Source organism: Sphaeramia orbicularis, chromosome 3 (genome assembly GCF_902148855.1).
Source record: "Sphaeramia orbicularis chromosome 3, fSphaOr1.1, whole genome shotgun sequence".
NCBI lineage: Eukaryota > Metazoa > Chordata > Actinopteri > Kurtiformes > Apogonidae > Sphaeramia > Sphaeramia orbicularis.
In genome coordinates, this window is record NC_043959.1 from 31,251,226 (window position 1) to 31,270,092 (window position 18,867).

General features: G+C 36.6%; 1 protein-coding gene across 1 annotated transcript in view; it reads right to left on the reverse strand.

Annotated features, from left to right (window-relative positions):
• The window catches only part of mtss1lb (MTSS I-BAR domain containing 2b), a 99,719-nt gene that overhangs the window by 79,605 nt on the left and 1,247 nt on the right, over positions 1–18,867 (reverse strand).

An 18,867-nucleotide genomic window follows, 5' to 3' on the forward strand; every position in this document is an offset into this window, starting at 1 on the left:
GGTGTTGCCATTAATTATACGCATAATATCATTATTTTTCTCACATTAAACCAAGAAAAAAATTTGGAGTCATTATTTCTCGGTTATTATGCTGTTATTTTTGAGTTTGATGCCCTTGAGTGTTAATATCTTCAGGGTAATTTTTGCATTTTGCACTTTGCAAATTCATCTCGCGGGCCAGACTAAAAGCTTTGGCGGGCCGGTTTTGGCCCCTGGGCCGCATGTTTGACACCTGTGTAGTATAGGGTACTGGGGCAATGGTACTGTACATGCATACGTTCTGAACTCTTTGGTTTGGTTGTTATGTAATGTTATATTCTCTGAACCACATAATTACTGTAATGTATTTCCTCTACTCATCTGTGCGGAACACTGTTTCACCTGGTAAGTTGTGACAGTGCACCAGCTGTCTGTCAGCTCTATCCTACTACTGGTGTAGTGTTGCTGCCAACGACAAAAACAAGTGAGAGATGACAGCCACAAGACTCATACTTTGTTCTTCTGACATCAGATACACTATATGGACAAAAGTATCAGGACACATTGAATTCAGGTGTTTCATTACTAACATGGGGCTGAGCTATAAAACAGTATATAATTTAATATTGTGATAAATATGATGATGATGATGAGCGTTTTTATTTCATCTTTAATAATTTTGTGTCCGCTGTCATCTAAAAATCTATAAAACGCCTCAGACTTAATTAATTTTAAACTGGTTTCTTCAGCTCTCACTCAGGATGAAAAATCAACCTTTAAACTTAATAAAAATATTGATTTGATATTTATTGTGATAAAAAAACAACTGGCAAAAACTGACAGGAATATTTGATCATGAAGCTACTAATCAACAAGAAAGTGAAGTCCTACAAGCGGTAGATGTGAAGTGTCCCAGTATTTTTGTCCATAAAGTGCAAGTCTGTGGTAAACCTGCCTATGATGATTATCATGTTTTATAATAATTTTTCAACATGCATCTCCTAAAAGTGCTGTATTGTTTAATCATTATTATTATAGTTTTTTTTTCTACACTGAAGGGTACACAAAATGGTACTGGCACATTTTTAGAACTTGTTCCTACAAGATGGATATATGGAAGTATTCTGCAATTTTAACAAGAGACTCTGTAAATATTTAATTATGAATCTTTAATTTAATCATCTTTTTGTTGCTGCAACATCTCTTCACACAAGGGTACAACTCTTCCAATGGTTTTCAGTCCAACCAGTTTATAGAGACCCTTCCTTCACCCTGCATCCCTTCAGATAATAATCCTTCACCCCTGGTAAAGTGCAACATATCGACTAGTTTTCCCCTTTTCCTCTTCAGTAATCCTCCGTTTCATCTAGTCCTGACTCTGGACTCTGTCAACAATCCACTGGCCTAGTTCTCAGAGCAGCTCCAGTCCACCCAGTCTGCCCAGCGCTCTATTGAGAGCTCCACTCCACTCACTACAGTGGATGAGAAGCTTACTGTCTCCTCTCATTCTTTTGTTCCCTTTGTTTCCCCCACAGCAAGACAGAAAAACAGAGGAAATCCAGCAAGAGAGACAGAGGGAGACAGAGGAGCGGGTGGAGGCAGGCGTAGAGGGATGTAAGGATTAGCCAGATTTTTTGTTGTATAATCGAGCCAATTCAAATGTTAAAAGAGAAACGCAAGAACCAAACAAAAGAGGCTAATTTCACAGTGCTTCATATGCATAATCGACTGACTGGGAGTTTGAAAAAAAAGAGGATCAAACTCATTTTTTATCAACGTTGGGATGGATATGTAACCTACAGGAAAAAAACGTTGTATATTTTCTGCCTCTGCTTCTCCCAGAGAGAGTGGCAAGACCTTTTGTCTGATCTCAGGTCAGCTGCACCATTACATTTATTCAGAATGACGTACACAGGTAGCGCTTACCGTCTTGCTATTAGAAACTAAAAACTATACTAAATAAACCATATTAGTGTATAGACATTGAGAGAAGGTCTTATAAAATTAATCTGCAATTTCAACTTGGTCTAAATTCTGCACACCGCTCCAGGGAACTGAAGGACAATGGTAACTTTCTGTTTCACGTAAAGCTATTTTTACTCTCGTTGTATTTCAGTGGTAGATTTCTCAACCATGTTTCGCAGAAATTGCATGTATTATTAACTAAGCTGCGTCTGCAACTTCAGCTTTTCTTGACCCAGCATATTTGTGTTTGAACATCCTTCTTCCATCACAAGCGATAAAAGATTGTTTTTCAAGTTTTTGTCGCGATTTCCAAATTCTTTTTTTCTCTACATCTAACCTTTCCAAAGTAATCTATCACCATTTATTATATTTCCCCTTTATTTTGCAGTTTTTCAGTAAAAATCAGGTATTTTCCTATATTTGATTAATTGACCATGTAGATGTTCAAAAAAGCTTAGCGTAAATTCAATGGTTATTATATCAAAACAGAGAAAACTGAAGAAAAATTTACTTTTTTACTAAAATATGTCAGTAACTGAATGTAAAAAAAAAAAAAAAAAAGCGTTTACAACTGGTGTATCAATGTTTCAGAAGATAGCTGTGTTTTCATATTCGCGACAGAGCATATGAACGACCAAAAAAACAAACAAAAACAAAATGAACCTGCAAAAAAGCTAAGATGTATTGATACATTTAAAGGTTATTGAAAATCTAGAAAATCTTCAATTTTATAGTAATTACTTTTAAGTATGTATTTTCTGTAAGTATGGATTTATATTTTTCTGCCAGAGTTGGGGTATTGTTATTTCTTTGTTCATCTGCAAAAGAAAAATAAAGGGGAAAAAAAGGGCCATTGAATATTTCATATTAGCAGATGCTTTAGGTCTTTGAAGGTTAAATGTCTGTTCCATTGTGAAAAATATATCTATCATATTATATAAAAATCCCAGATCATCAATAAATTGTCATCACTTGCTCATGTTTTAGAGCTGTCTATCTGAAAATGACTTCATATTTGTTCAGACGTAAGCGGACAGATGAGTCTGTCCTAGTTGGACAAACAAAATGAGGGACTATTTAATTAAAACTATGTTAGAAATGGTTCTTGTATTTAATGGCCGTTTTATTTGACAAACAAAAGCAGATAGGAGAGAATAGAGGAGGGGTGTTTTTAATGAAGGGCATACAACATTTGACTTTGCAGGGTTTTTCCCCGAGGAAACATTTAGCTGAGGTGGTAAAACAACATTTATAAATCAATTTACATGACGGTTGTAACAATAGCAGCATAATGTGAAATAGCACTGATAGAGGCAAGTTGGAAAACGGTATAAGGAGCTGGATCTAAAAGCTATGAAAGGTGTTTTGGTTTCAGGTAGATGAAATAACAACAGAGAAAAGGGTAATTTGAATTAAATCCATCGTGTTTTTCAAAATTGTTAAATATACCATTAAGTGAGATGAGTGGAGTCATGATTTCCTGCTCCATGCTGAGTAAAACCCTTCTATCAGCGAACAGCCTGGCACTTTGTTTCAAAGGGAAAGGGATCAGCATGCAGATGAGGAGACAGAGGCTGCCTCGCTGCATAATTGATGAAGTGCAGCAGCTAATTCCAATCTAAACACAGTGATGAGGGGAAAGAGGAAACCATCTGTGTGTTGTTGTGTCTCTGTGCTGCAGGGCCAGAGATCATAGACACCCTATCAGTGAAACATCTGCACAATAGGATGTCTGCAGCAGGTTCTGGGGAACACAATATTCATGAATGTCATGTAGCATGCCAGACAGTAGTAGTCGGGAGTGTACACACTTAATCGGCCGCTACATTGGATGCGACTGTATCACAGCGGGAGTCAAAGATGAGAGAAGAAACATGGGTAGTAGAATTATTCTGGGAGGCAGTTACAACAAAACGGACCGGTTCTATAATTAAATGCAGTCAACTGTTTCGGTACTACTTTCATACTCTTTCCAGTTCATATAGAACCAAAGACATTTCTGCAAAACAAGAGTCTTCATCGAAGTCTTTTCCTGTATCAGTGTCATATGGTTTCACCACAGCTCCGCCCCTTTAGAAGACCAGATGAAGGTCCATTCCCATTCATTCCCATGGGAGCAATGAACATGATTTACAGTTTTAGAGCAATTCTTTCAACCAGCGTGGATGGATGGATGGATGGATGGATGAGTGGGTAGGTGGATGGATGGGTGAGTGAGTGAGTGAGTGAGTGAGTGAGCAATGAACATGATTTACAGTTTTTGAGCAATTCTTTCAACCAGCGTGGATGGATGGATGGATGGATGAGTGGGTAGGTGGATGGGTGGGTGGGTGAGTGAGTGAGTGAGTGAGTGAGTGAGTGGGTGGGTGGATGAGTCAGTAGGTGAGTGAGTGAGTGAGTGAGTGAGTGAGTGGGTGGGTAGGTGGATGGATGGATGGGTGGGTGGGTGAGTGGGTGAGTGAGTGAGTGAGTGAGTGAGTGAGTGAGTGAGTGAGTGAGTGAGTGAGTGAGTGAGTGAGTGAGTGAGTGAGCGGGTGGGTGGATGGATGGATGGATGGATGGATGGATGGATTCTTCCACCCTTGTCTCCTCTTCCTTGTCACCAGACCTGTTTTTCAAAGGCCACATGTCATTTCATCTCTTGCAACACAAATCTTCACATAGGAAGTAAAAATGAGGGTGAAAATACAGTGAAAAATCCAATCCAACTTTATTTATAAAGCACTTTAAAACAACTGCAGTGGACCAAAGTGATGTACAGAGGAATAATTAAAACCAAAATAGCAGAAAAAAATACAGAATCGATTTAAAGACATAGAAACTGTACAAAAAGGAAAAAGTGCTATACAGAAGAATAAATAAAACCTAAATAAAAGAATAAAATACAAGAAAGGTTAAAAAGGGGAAAAAGTGATATTGTGTGCATTAGTATTATATTTAGATCTTTTTAAACTAAAGTCATCCATCCATCCATATGATGTTCTCAATCTTTTGTATCATCAGTGCATCATCTTTGTACACGGAAGATCTGTAACTCATCTTTGTTAATACGTCAGCACAGTAACAATAATATTACTCTCATATAAACCCGAACACCAAAACTGGCTACTAAAAATTTACAAATGTATGCAACATGCATGCAATCAAGGTGCACAGATTTTTTTTTTTTTTTTTTTTTTCTGAAAGGGTTGGCTACTCATTAAAAACTGTAACTTGAACTCAAACCTGTGGGAGACAAACGTAGGGGAAGAGCCTGGATTTTTGGCATTTTTCACCGACTGTAGAGTTTTATGGGTCTGATGTAGCAGATGTGTTTGTATTTTTCGCAAGTTTTGGTTTGATTTTCTCGCATACAAAAGACGGGCACCTAAATATATTGCAAAAAGCCACATGAGAATGTTGACTTTGTTCAGTCTTAGATGTGTCTAGGACAAGAGCCGGAAAGTAAACACAAGAAGCAGGTGCTCAGGACTATCTTGCCAAAAGCGTAAGACGGCAGCATTCTTTGTCAGCTAGTTCCTGTCAGATCTCTAGGAATAAACTGCAAAGTGGCTACAGGCAACACCTCTCCTGTAGGACGCCTTCTCTGGGTCAAATCACAGTCGGATCGGTCTCACACCACAAGCAAAGCTGCTCCGTAGTCAGTTTGTCACCAGATATACTCAACTTGCGCCAAACGGTCTTGTGTCGTTGTTTTGTTTCACAGTTTAACGTCAGAACCTGCCAAAATTAATCCTATGAAGGAAAAAGAAAAACAAACCATAATCCATTTTAACTGGAGAATAGCTTCAGCACCAGAAAACATGATCAAGCATCTACCATATTAACTTTATTTCATTAGTCTTCCTGGAAAATGGCCAGTGTGGGAAAACTCTATGGCTCTAAATGTGTTATCTTCACGGACAAGACGAAACAACGGCCACGACACTAGCGTCATTTTCCGTGACTTTACAGAGGTCCATCCAAAGCTCGGAGCTCTATAAAACTCTTTTCACATGATGTGCAGGGATGCCCCATGACCAATAAACTGATTATGATGTGTAAAATAAATGGAGTTTCCCTTTTAGTGTCTAGTCAAACATAAATTTTCAAGCATGGATCCTGAAGTGCAAAGAGATACTTCAACAACACGCTGATAAAAGACGAGATCGAGATGGGGAACCTACATTAAGCTTCATTGGACGGCTCTCTCAAAAGCAGCCATCAATCATCTACAGATTTCACACGTAAAAAAGATGTCACTTAGCTATTTTTCTCTCCACCATTGTTGTGATGGCAGTTCTTATTATCTGCCCTGCTGCAATTGTGAGAAAGGGCTGTTGGTGCTTGTTGAAGGCGCATCCATTAGACCACTTACTTTAAGTGACAGCAACTGTTACTGTGACCCTCTCCACTTATAGAGATATATAAGCAAAGAGGAAGATCTGGAGGTGGAGGTGGAGGAGGGGCTAGAGTTCATGGCTGACACCACATCTACATTGGAAATGTATCAGTTACATTTTCCACATTTAGAAGCTGAACTAACACATAAAACAAATGTCTTTCTTTTACATGTGGTGATGTGAAATATATGTATTAAAGCAGTGGTTCCCAACCTTTTTTGGCTCGTGATGCCATTTTAACAACATAAATTTCTTTCAACCCCAGACATTCAAAATGGAGACACTGTTTTTGCTCAAATTAATTTGTATTTGATCATGTAATCGTTTGCTATGCTATACTATGTTGCAAATAAATGTTAATTTTAGATGATATTTAGTCTATATAATGTAAATTATTATGGACAGAGGCAGAAAAGCCAGGTGTAGATTACTGCACAAAGTGAGAATTTTATTTTCCTTGGTCAGGATATGTACAGTCAGTCCAGCTTGGATTTACAAGGCTGACAATTAATACTGAACAAACAAGAACTCAAACTATGAATTATGAAAGAGCTGCAGCATCTGAAACTGACCACAATGAACATTTGAAAGATAAACAGTACCACAGTGCTTCAGTTTCAGCTTCAGAGTTTGGCATGTCTTTTATGGATTGGGATTGTCTCTGTCAACTCACTAAATATTTTTCATTCGTAGTTTTTTTTTTTTTTTTTTTTTATCAATTACTAAAAATTTCAGGTGACCCCATTTGAATTCCAGGCGACCTCACGTAGGGTCCCACCCCAAGGTTGAAAAACACTGAATTAGAGGCAATAAGTATTAAGTAAGTATTACCTAAACATATTGTTTAGAGTTACAGTTAATAAAGGTTTCACCTAAATGTCTAAAATTGACTATGCCTATATTTGCTGATTTGTGTGATTAACCCTTATTGACCTAGAACTATGTTTGCAGAGACTTCCGAATGAATTTTTCTCTACATCCTACCTTTCCTAAGTAATTTATCACCATCTATCATCATAGTCTGCTCTGATTTTTGCATTTTTCATCTTACTTTACTGATTATATAAATTTTCTTTGAAGCTCAGAGTAAATCAAAAGTTACATCAAAACACAGGGGTTTTACTGGTGAATCAGTGTTATAGATGACAATGCTTCCATTGCTTCCAGTGTTGTAGATGACAATGCTTCCACATTCACTTCAGAGCCTTATTAGTTTTTTTTGGTTGAAAAAGTCACTTTTGCTTCAGTTTCTCTGTTTTGATGCGACCTTTGAGTTCACCTTTTCTCACCTTGATACAATCAGTAAATTAAAAATGTTTGCCTTTCTGCTGGAATAATGCAGATGATAAAATAGACAAAATGTATTACTTGGACGCCTCCACAAAAAATAATTTTCGATATGACGACATTTAAGAGATAATGTTGTCATATCATTAGGTATTACTAATGTTATTTACAGCTGTTTTACATTGAAGATGACATCATGTGAATATACATCCCTAAATATAATGTGAATAATACACTTCATCCATCCTTCAGTTCTGCTGCATGGTCTTTTGTTGTAGGTTTCCTGTGAAGAACCCCTCCTCTCTCTGTATGTCCCCATTACATATGTCACCTTTACATACCATTACCCTCTGTTATTGTTTGTGCTTTCTCCTTTATGTCCTCTCACTCTGTCCTTTCTCCAGGTATCTGTGGTTCTGCAGCTGTTCATTCCTGATGTGTGGCTCTCAACTCCATCTTTCCTAGTATTTAACTGTATCGTCCAGTGTCTGTGTTGTTTGTTACTTCTTCTCTACGCTCCTCTCTCTCCTCTTTCCACTCACCCCACCTGGTCAAGGCAGATGGCCGCCTACCTGGAGCCCATTTCTGACGGATGTTTTTTCTTCCATAAAGGACATTTTTTGATCCCTGCTGTGGCCATGCACTCTTTCTCTGAGGTTTGTTTACTATTTTAAAACCCATTTTATTTAAGCTGTGAGATAATAGCAAATCATTATTTTGATGCGCTACAAATAAAACTCAATTTACCTCAATCTAAAATGCATCACAGCTAATCATATTACTTAATACACCTCACGTATCACTTTTGTATTGGAATAAAGGGTACTAATGGTATGAAATTATATATTGTACTGACATATCTGTAAATATACCGCTACTGGTTGACATAATAGCTTGGCTGATTAGTCGTGGGCTGTTTCTGTATAAATATCATTCTCCTGTCTGATTGATATTTATCTTTGTTCATGTGCAAGAAATTACATAAATCCAGACATGATTTACATGTAGAATTTCATAGAATAACATACTCCCTGAACTGGACTGACATGGGAGTTTGGACATAGGTAGCACTTGCACATGGTGTTCTTTTATTACCAGACAATATTTATATTTGTTTCCTGTATTAATTCATCAAATGTTGCAGTCTCCTCATTGGTCCACACACGCACAAACACATAATTACTCACTAAATCTGTTTCTAATGCATTTATTCACATATGAGCTTAACCCATAAAGACCGAAACACCCACTGGCAACCAAAATCATTTACTGATATAGAAATTTAAATAACTGTTGATCCATTAATCCTATCAAGACATGTAAATAATCGGTGTAAAATACAGTTTGTCATCTTGTCACGGTTATCAGAAACACCATCTTCTACAACATTGATTCACCAGTAAAACCCGTGGAGTTTGATAAATGACAGTGGATGGACACACTTGTTTTTATGTTTGGTTAATGATCTATTTTACTAAAAAAGTCACATTTTCCTCCAATTTCTCTGTTTTTGACATAATAACCCTCAACTTTAATTTGAGCTTTATGGACATAACCCTAACCCAATCATGATCAGTTAATTAAATGCAGAAAAATACCTGATTTTCACTTAAGAATGCAAAATACTGATGATATTATTAGAATAAATGGTGATAAATCACTTAAGAAAAGTTAAGAGAAAAAAATCATTTGGGAACGTCCATAAAAGTAACACTGGGTCTATATGGATTAAACAACACACCAATTTTTCGATTTCTCGTAACTTTAAAAACATGTTTACAATACTTCAAGTTTCTTAATTCATGCTGTTTCCACTTCTTTAATATGCAAATTGAAAATATGAATAACAACAGGTGGACAGAAACACACCTTGCATCATTGGTGCTGATGTACAGTCAGAATGAAACTGGAATGGTATTTCTGTATATAGTTATAGCAGCACTTTTCAGCTCAAATGTTTAGCCTTTGGGATGGGAGTGAGACATAGATATTTAGATAAATCAATGCACACATGCAGTTAGATCTGATACAGAGACACTGTTCTAAACTTAAGTTGTGTTTGAACTTAGAGAGAACTTTCACTTCACTCCTCAGCTTCTGTTATTAGTTGAAAAGGAGAATATTGATTTGCCACATCATTGTTATTCTCCCTCTCTGGCCTGTTCATAATGATCAGTGTGTTTTACAGTGAACAGCTGAGTGTGATGAGAAGGCTTTGACAGGCCTGACAAAGGGTTCAGTGAGAGAGGCTGTCTTGGCTGGCTCCCAGCAGCCTCCACGCCTCCCATGACCAGTCCTCCCCATTCATCTGGACTGATCCCAAAGAGCCCCCGGGCCCGCCGAGATTTTAATGAGCTCTAACGAGAGAGATGCTCCTTTACTTTCTGGATTCTACCAGCTTGTTGGCATCTTCAGAAAGATAAAACAATGTTGCATGAAAACAGCAGTGATCTGAAAAGTTTATATTGCCTTCACATCTGCTTACTGCACTGCAGTAAAGAGTTTCAAGGTCAAGATCCTGCTCCTGAATCACTTACCGTAAAAACAATTCTGTATCCTTGAGGTTCTTTAAATGTAAGGTACATTTAAGTGTACTTCAGCTTACTACAGTTTGGAAATGTTATATGTTGTTTTTACTGAAAAATCCGCTTATCTGTAGCTAGTAGCGTTATCTTTTTCTTGTGACGTAAAGGGAACAGTTAGAGTTTCGGCCTTAGAAAGGCTTTAAACATAATGCACGATGAATTTACTTCTGACAGCCAATCAGAAACTACCTTTATAATGTTGACCTGAAGGAAGCTAACAGGTATGACAATCAAAATTATGAATGGTGTTGCAAATATGCATCTAATTTTGTGAAAATAAGACACAGGACATGTATGAATTCACGCAGCCAATAGTCTTCAAGCTAAATGTCAAGTCAAAAAAAAAAAAAAAAAAGGAAAGTAAGAATAGGCTATGTAGTATCATCGGAAAGTGGGGCTATATGTTATTTTACACATGCTTGTATAAGCAGGATAGAAGAAATACAGCATCCTTCTGCAGCTTTCTATCTTAAATGGCCACATTGTTTTTGTTTTTGATGAATAAGACAGAGGAATAACTTCATCTTATCAGTCAGTGCTGCCTCTTTCATCTCTGGTAATACCATATTTGAATGCTCTAAATCACAGGTGTCAAACATGCTGCCCGGGGGCCAAATCTGGCCCGCCAAAAGTTCCATTCCGGCAGGATGAAAGTGCAAAAATTATTCTGAACAGTCAAGGTTGTCCAAATCATTTTGATTCAGGTTCCACATACAGACCAATGTGATCTACAGTAAAAATAACAACACAATAACCCATAAATAATGACGACAAATTTTCTTTGTGAAAAATTATGTGGAAAAAATTTAAGTGAAAAAAATAACATTACTGTGAAAATATTTACATTTACAAAACTATTTTTTCCACAATAAAATGCAAATAAATAATTACATAAAAACAAAGATGAACAACCCGACATGTGCAATTTTAACAATATTCTGCCTGTTACTAAATGTGTGGTGCATTTATGGATCCACTGTGATCTGTAGTTGTGTTAATAATAAGAGATGGAATATTGTAGAAATTGTTCAAATTTTAGTTCCAAACTCCAAAATTTTAACAATATTCTGCCTGTTACTAAATGTTTATATAACATTGTGTGTAAATGCACATGTATAAATAATAAGTCGAGGCATAATATGGTTCAAATTGCACTAATTTTTCAAATGAAATTTCAGTTTTTTCAGGTTATTCACATCTTTTTTTTGTAAAATGTAAATATTTTCATAATTTAATTGGGGTTTTTTTGTACTAAAACAAAAAGAAAAACTTGGATTTGTCATTATTTATAGGTTATTAAGTCATTATTTTACTGGTCTGGCCTGCTTGAGATCAAATTGGGCTAAATATGGCCCCTGAACCAAAATGAGTTTGACACCCCTGCTCTAAATGAATACTGGAACAGCCACAATACCAGGAAATCAGCTGATCAATTACAGGTTAAATGTTTATCTCAGAATGTATTTGGAGAAAATGTTTTTATATTCTGAGCCCCAAAAATGCTCAAAAAATAACATTATACAAACACACTGGTATTAGCAAATTATCATTTATCTTACAGTATAGGATGCAGCCTTGCAGGATGTAATCACCAACACAACCAATACTTATTTTGCTGCAATCTGAGTTATTCAAAAGGATTTTAGCCTCCAACGTACTTGGCCTCATTGTAAACCCTTAATATACTTGAACGTATGCCAGTATATTTGCCTTTATTCAGAATTCCTCAATGTTAGCATATAAAAAACGCCTAAATGTCATTTTAAGTTTCTGGCTGTAAGTTGAGTGAAATATTTTAATGTTTAGATGTTGGTCTTATGGAAGCAGGTCTGTGTGGACATACAGGAGCCATGAGGATGAGAGAGTGGCCTTCGTTTATGCCCCCCTCCACCCCCCACCACCACCACTGACACGCATCTCAGCCTGTTTTAAACAACAGTGCTGTGGTGGGAAGTCCCGTGGACCACACAGACACAAACACACCACAGATTGGACTAATGATACGCTTCCACAGAGCATCTTCAGTAGTGCAGAATGGCCCAGAGTCATAGGACATAATTGTCACAGGCCTTTAAAGGGATGAACAACAATGGGCAGTCTCTGTTAGGATACTGACCAGTTTGCTTCCAGTTCTCCTGATTTGTTGAAGCTGTTGTTTTTCCACTTCACTTTAATGAGGAGGCAGTTCATGCTCAGTTTCAGTGAAGTATTCTTCCACAAATAATAAACACAGACTCTCATTTTCTACATTGTGTTTACGTCATTGTATTTATAAATGGGATTTTAATAAAAGGTCAAATCAAGAAACAACACAATTTTGTTTAATATAATATGTTTTCATAGCCAGGATTTAACAGTGTTTTTCAACCTTGGGGTGGGGACCCCACGTGAGGTCGCCTGGAATTTAAATGGGGTCGCTTGAAATTTCTTGTAATTGATTTAAATTAAAAAAACAACAACTTGCTAATAAAAAAAATACATGTTGAGGTGACAAGACACAATCAATATCCATAAAAGACATGGCAAACTCTGAAGCTGAAACTGAAGCACTGTGGTACTGTTTATCTTTTAAATCTTCATTGTGGTCAGTTTCAGATGCTGCAGCTCTTTCATAATTCATAGTTCGAGTTCTTGTTTGTTCAGTATTAATTGTCAGCCTTGTAAATCCAAGCTGGACTGACTGTATATATCCTGACCAAGGAAAATACAATTCTCACTTTGTGCAGTAATCTACACCTGGCTTTTCTGCCTCTGTCCAGAATAATATACATTATATAGACTAAATGTCATATAAAATTAACATTTATTTGCAACATAGTATCGCAAACTATTACATGATCAAAAACAAACACATTTTAGCAAAAGAATGTCTCCGTTTTGAATGTCTGGGGTCGCCAGAAATTTGTGATATTAAAATGGGGTCACGAACCGAAAAAGGTTGGGAACCACTGATTTAACCCTTCTGGACCCCGTGGAACCATAGGGACGCTGCCTCCACATCGGTATTAGACTGTATACACACTCCAGTGTGAAACATGGCTGTGGCCGCAAAATATAAGCAAAGCAGATGTCTCCTGGCTATTGCAAGCCACAGTCTCTTCCTGGTTCCCACCATAACCCAGTGCAGAACTCTACATCTATGCACGACTGAAAAACCTCCTACTAAGCGAAACAAGCTTTGGAAATGCTGTGTATGCCATGAATCAATAAACATCAAGAACATTAATAACATTAAACAGTTGGATTTCAGCACGGAAACTAAACTACCCAGTTTATAGCTTTAGTGGAACCCTTTCTGCAGTGTTTAGAACTAACAGGATTATTCTTTTAAATTATCTATAAATCTTTTAGTCAACAAATGTCAAATGTCACAAATTTGCACAGATAATCATTTTACAAGTCAAACATCAAAATAAATTAGATTAACAATGATATGAAGTGGAACAGAGAGGAAAAGAGAAGTATTGTTTTTTACTGGAAAATACCATCTCTGTTTGTCTTATAGATTACTGAAAAAATAGATACTGCATGAAATAATAAGCAAAAAAAAAAAAAAAAAAAAAAAAAAAAAATATATATATATATATATATATATATATATATATATATATATATATATATATATATATATATATATATATATATGTATGTATGTATGTATGTATGTATGTATGTATGTATATGTATGTATGTATGTATGTATGTATGTATGTATGTATATGTGTATATATATGTATGTGTGTGTGTGTATGTATATATATATATATATATATATATATATATATATATATATATATATATATATATATATTTATGTATTTATTTATTTATTTATTTATTTATTTATTTTAAATTGCAACTGAAACAAAGTGAGTGTTGAAGCTGTGCTATGAATAGATATTTGTAAAGCTTGGCAATGTGGGCAATAATGTTGCCACAATAAACATTTTCGTATGCATGATTGTGATAAATGTCAAATCATCTTTGAATTTTTGGCTCTGAGTAACAGAAAAAGAGGTTATTTACGGTGTTAAACTCTTTTTTTTATGTTCACAAATTAACAAATTCTTATATTTCCCAAATCTATAGAGGACAAACACTCAAAACTATTCTACATTAAATAAATAATAAAATATATGAGTAAAATTAAGTAAAATTGCATAACACTGAAATATTTGGTAGGGTTACAATTGAGAATGTCCACAAAGTAAACCACAAAGAAAAGACACATGTGTATTGGAATATATAAATATATAGACATCTCAAAAGGCAGTGCTTTTAATACTGAGCCCCAGTTATTGCTACCACATATTAACAATACCAGTGATAATAACTATGTAATTCTATTCTACAGAAAAAGTTTCAATGAACATCCAATGAGAATGGGAGTCCGAATAAAAGAAACTGCATTTGCCCTTAAAACACAGGCACAGCACTATTGAAAAGTCCACTTTTCAAGGGCAAGAAACCACTTTTTTCTTTAAACCATCCTGCTGCTGTCAACAAAATCTAACCCTGGAACCAGTGGTCTATATAGCCAGCTGACCGTAAACATGACCTCAGCGTCTCATCATATTACCCTCCTGTGACCTGTGTGGGGATGTGGGAGTGTGTGTAATTCACTAGAAAGTTCACAGACACAGCCTACGGGGATCCATATCGGCAGACAACTACATTATAACCTTACACGCAATCACGTGATGCAGTCGAAAAAGAAAAATATCATTAACTAGCGTAAAATAGCTTCGATTCATACACTAACCACGCCTGCGCTACACATGTAACCTTACATGCATCCCACACAGATACTGAGGATCTGCTGAGGACAGACAGAGGAAGGGAGGGGGATAAGATTGACAAAGAGGAAGATATTCAGGAAAGAGGAAGGAAAAGTGCTTTCTAAACAGAGTGCATCCTATCTGCTGACAGAGGCATTACAGCAGCACTTTGGTTCTTACATGTATCACGCCCAAAAAGTACCTGGTCCAAGCAAAATGTGGAAGACAGGATAGCATGATAGTCAACGAACTAGACAGAGAGGATACACACTTGTTCAAGGATGCTACAATAGTCTTGATAATAAAATACTGATGGTTCTGCTACTACACTGAACATCCTTATCATTGCATTCTGCAACTTTAAGAATGTAAATCTATTAAATGAAATACAAGGCAGTCAATAGCACAGTCTAGAAAGAAAATGATGATCTTGCAAAGTGACAGGAGAGGAATAGAGAACGACTTTTCACTTGAAAGTGGAAATGATTTGGTTATCTTACATGTGGAGTCAGTAAGTTTCATATCATTCACCTCATTGTGTTATTTTTAGTGCTGTCAAACAATTGAAATTTTTAATCAGATTAATCACAGGGTTGCTGTGGATTAATTTCGATTAATCACAATTAAATATCTTTCATTTTTAATCTATATTAATCGCGTTTCATTTTGCACAAGCAAACAAACTTAAGAAAGAAGGGAATATAAATGCACTTAACGTGTTTATTAAGCACCTTCAACAGTTTCAACAAAATAACTTGAAACAACTGTTCTGTTTTGGCTTTTTTTTGTCCTCATATTTCCCTCCAAAGAGCCAACGTGCTGTTTAGTGTCTTCCACCTTTGTCAGTTGGTTCTGCTACCTGTCACTACAGGATCAACTGTCCATTTGCGCATGCGTGACGCTAACTGTACTTTGACAAACTGCCTCAAATGTGCTGCCAGAGACATTCAGTCATTCTGCACTGCAGATGGGTTAATTGTGTTAAAATTTTTAATCAGATTAATCATACTGATGGATTAATCTGCATTAATGCATTAATTTTGACAGCCCTAGTTATTTTCAACTAATGCTAACTTGTTTATGACTTTAATTTTATTATTTTTGATTTTATTCTACAGAATGGTACAAAGCTCTCATTTATGTTTATTTCTTGCTTCATTCAGTTACTGTAAGTCAATCTGAAATCTACAACTGTGCATATTTGTTCATGTAACCTCTATGTGACAGTCCCAAGTCCATCTGACAGTAGATATCAGTCACAGTGAACACACAAATCACTGCTGTTTTTGAGAACTTAACATTGCACTGAGCATGCAATGGCCCAACTCCTCTATCCACTTAATAAACAAATCTGTCAAAAGCAGCGTTTTTACAAGAACCACTGATGAAAACCTCTTTATCTGTTTGCTATTTTCTGACAAATGCTTCTTTGGTGAGCTATAAACATTGATTAAATCCACATTGTTTCCTGCTGAGTCAAAGTGAGACTGAGGGCTTATGACTCAATGACTATCATCCTTTCACTGACTTCATTCAGTGCCTCCTTCAAGACTCCGGAATTCATCTTCTGCAGACAGGGCTAGTAGTGTAATTTTTGGCCCAGGTTGTAGTGACCCATATATTTCAAAGTGAGCTGGATAACTCACTTTGGGAGCCATTAGAAACAATGTGAATAATAGATGAAAACAGACGGAAAACAGGCAGAAGAAAAAAGAAATTAGAAATAGTGTTCAATTATAAGGGCTTCCTGTGTGTTATGTGCTCTTGTGATGAGAAAAGAACATGACAGAGATGTTAGTCATAAAGTGTGCTCTCTGCTGGCTAAAATAAACAGTTCAGTTGAAAATATTCACTTCAGCCCAACCACTCACTCTAAACCTACGTCCTGTAGCCTGTTGTGAAGCAGCGCAGATGCTGTGTCATAGGTGCTGATGTTGCTATGCAACCACAGCAAATAGCTTTCAGGGATGAACATTTTCACAAGTCTGTTATCATCTCAAAATGGTTGGATTTGGCAGAATAATAATTTCCCATTAGTACAAAAGCCTTGAAATTGCTTTGATTAATGATATACATTGTGGGGGTTTCCAACAATGTCCAGGACTCTTAACCCATAAAGACCCAAACATCCAACACCGACCAAAGCCTCTACTGATCTGAACTGTTTAATACCTGTTGATCCACTAATCCTATCAATACATGTAAATAATTGGTGTAAAATACAGTTATTCATCTTTTCATGGTCATCAGATATGACTCATTTGGGAGTTCAGAGGCTCCGTAGTTTATCGCGGAAACACCGTCATCTTCTACAACATTGATTCACCTGTAAAACCCATGGAGTTGGATCAATGACAGTGGATGGACACACTTGGTTTATGTTCAGTAAATGATAGATTTGACTGAAAAAGTCACTTTTTCTGCAGTTTTCTCGGCTTTTGATATATTAACCTTCAACTTTAATCTGGGCTTTTATGACCATTTACATGATCAGTAAATTAACTACAGGAAAATACCTGATTTATTCTGATAAAATACAAAATTCAAAGGATAATATTGTAAATAAATAGTGATAAATCACTTAAAGGTTAGATATAGAGAAAATTTCATTTGGGAACTGACATAAAACTAGCGCTGGATCTTTATGGGTTAAATACAACTGAAAACAGTCCATTTGTCGAAAACAGCCAACAAAAACTGCAGTGATCTCAAAGGTTTTAATCAGTTCTTTGACTTGATGACTTGGGGATGAACTGTGTTGCACATCAGTTTTGCATGCCTTTCCATTAGGGTTAGTCACTAGTTTGGCTTTTGCTGTCATGCACTGTGGTATATCTTTAACTGTATTAACATCCATTATCCTAGTTTGAGTTTTTGATACTTGACACAAGAATTCAGTCACTACTACAGCACCCACTTCAGATTACTCTCATTGACACTTGACCTATTTGACCTTAGATTACCCTCACTGTTCCAGTCAACCTGAACATTAATATGATTTTTTTTGGTCTTTTTCAGCCATTTCACTGCGCATTACAGAATAAAGAACTTAAACAAACGCAGCTGAATCATAGTGACGCTCTAAACCCTTTTGTATCCCATGTTAGAGACAGAAATATTATCTGGTTTATATTTTATGTTAAATAGCGTTGGCTTGAAATCCAGGAACATACTGGTCTCTCCTACTGTAGCAACACAAATCCAAGATGTCTTCATAGAGCACAGAGGTAACCATATTGCGATATTCCTATCAATGATGCTGAGATTCACAATCAGACAAAGATCGAGGGAGGGCGTCGAATAAAAATGAGCTGCATGGGCATCTGATAGGCAGTCATACTGACAGAGGCTGAAGGATGAGCCGTTTGATAGACACTTGCATCCAAAGCATCTGCACCAGTGCATATACTGACTGCATTTAGCATGGGTGGGTACTGTACTGACTACAGCCTGTCTGTCAGAGGCTGCTGTTACTGCCATGCTGGAGCCATCAAGCTGCAGCATTAATAGATAGAAGCCTGACTCACAGACAAGACAGACAGACAGACAGACCACTGGGGTAGATAGACAGGTTGGAATAAAAGGCAAACAGACAGACAGACGGAAAAGGCAGGCAGGGAGGCTGGGTGTCTGACGGCTGCACGGCTTCTCACGCCTTCATGTGTTCCTGCCAGATCAGCCTGACAGAAAATCAATGACGTTGCACTCTCACGGAGACGCACAGTATCCTCTGTAAGGCGAGGACGGTAGGGCAAGGATGAATATGCAACAGTCATGTCTGCACTGGGGCAACATTATGTGGCATTGGGGAAAAAAAAAAAAAAAAAAAAAAAAAAAAAAAAAAACAATACTGGAAATAGTGATGATGATGATGGTTGTGATGATGGTGAT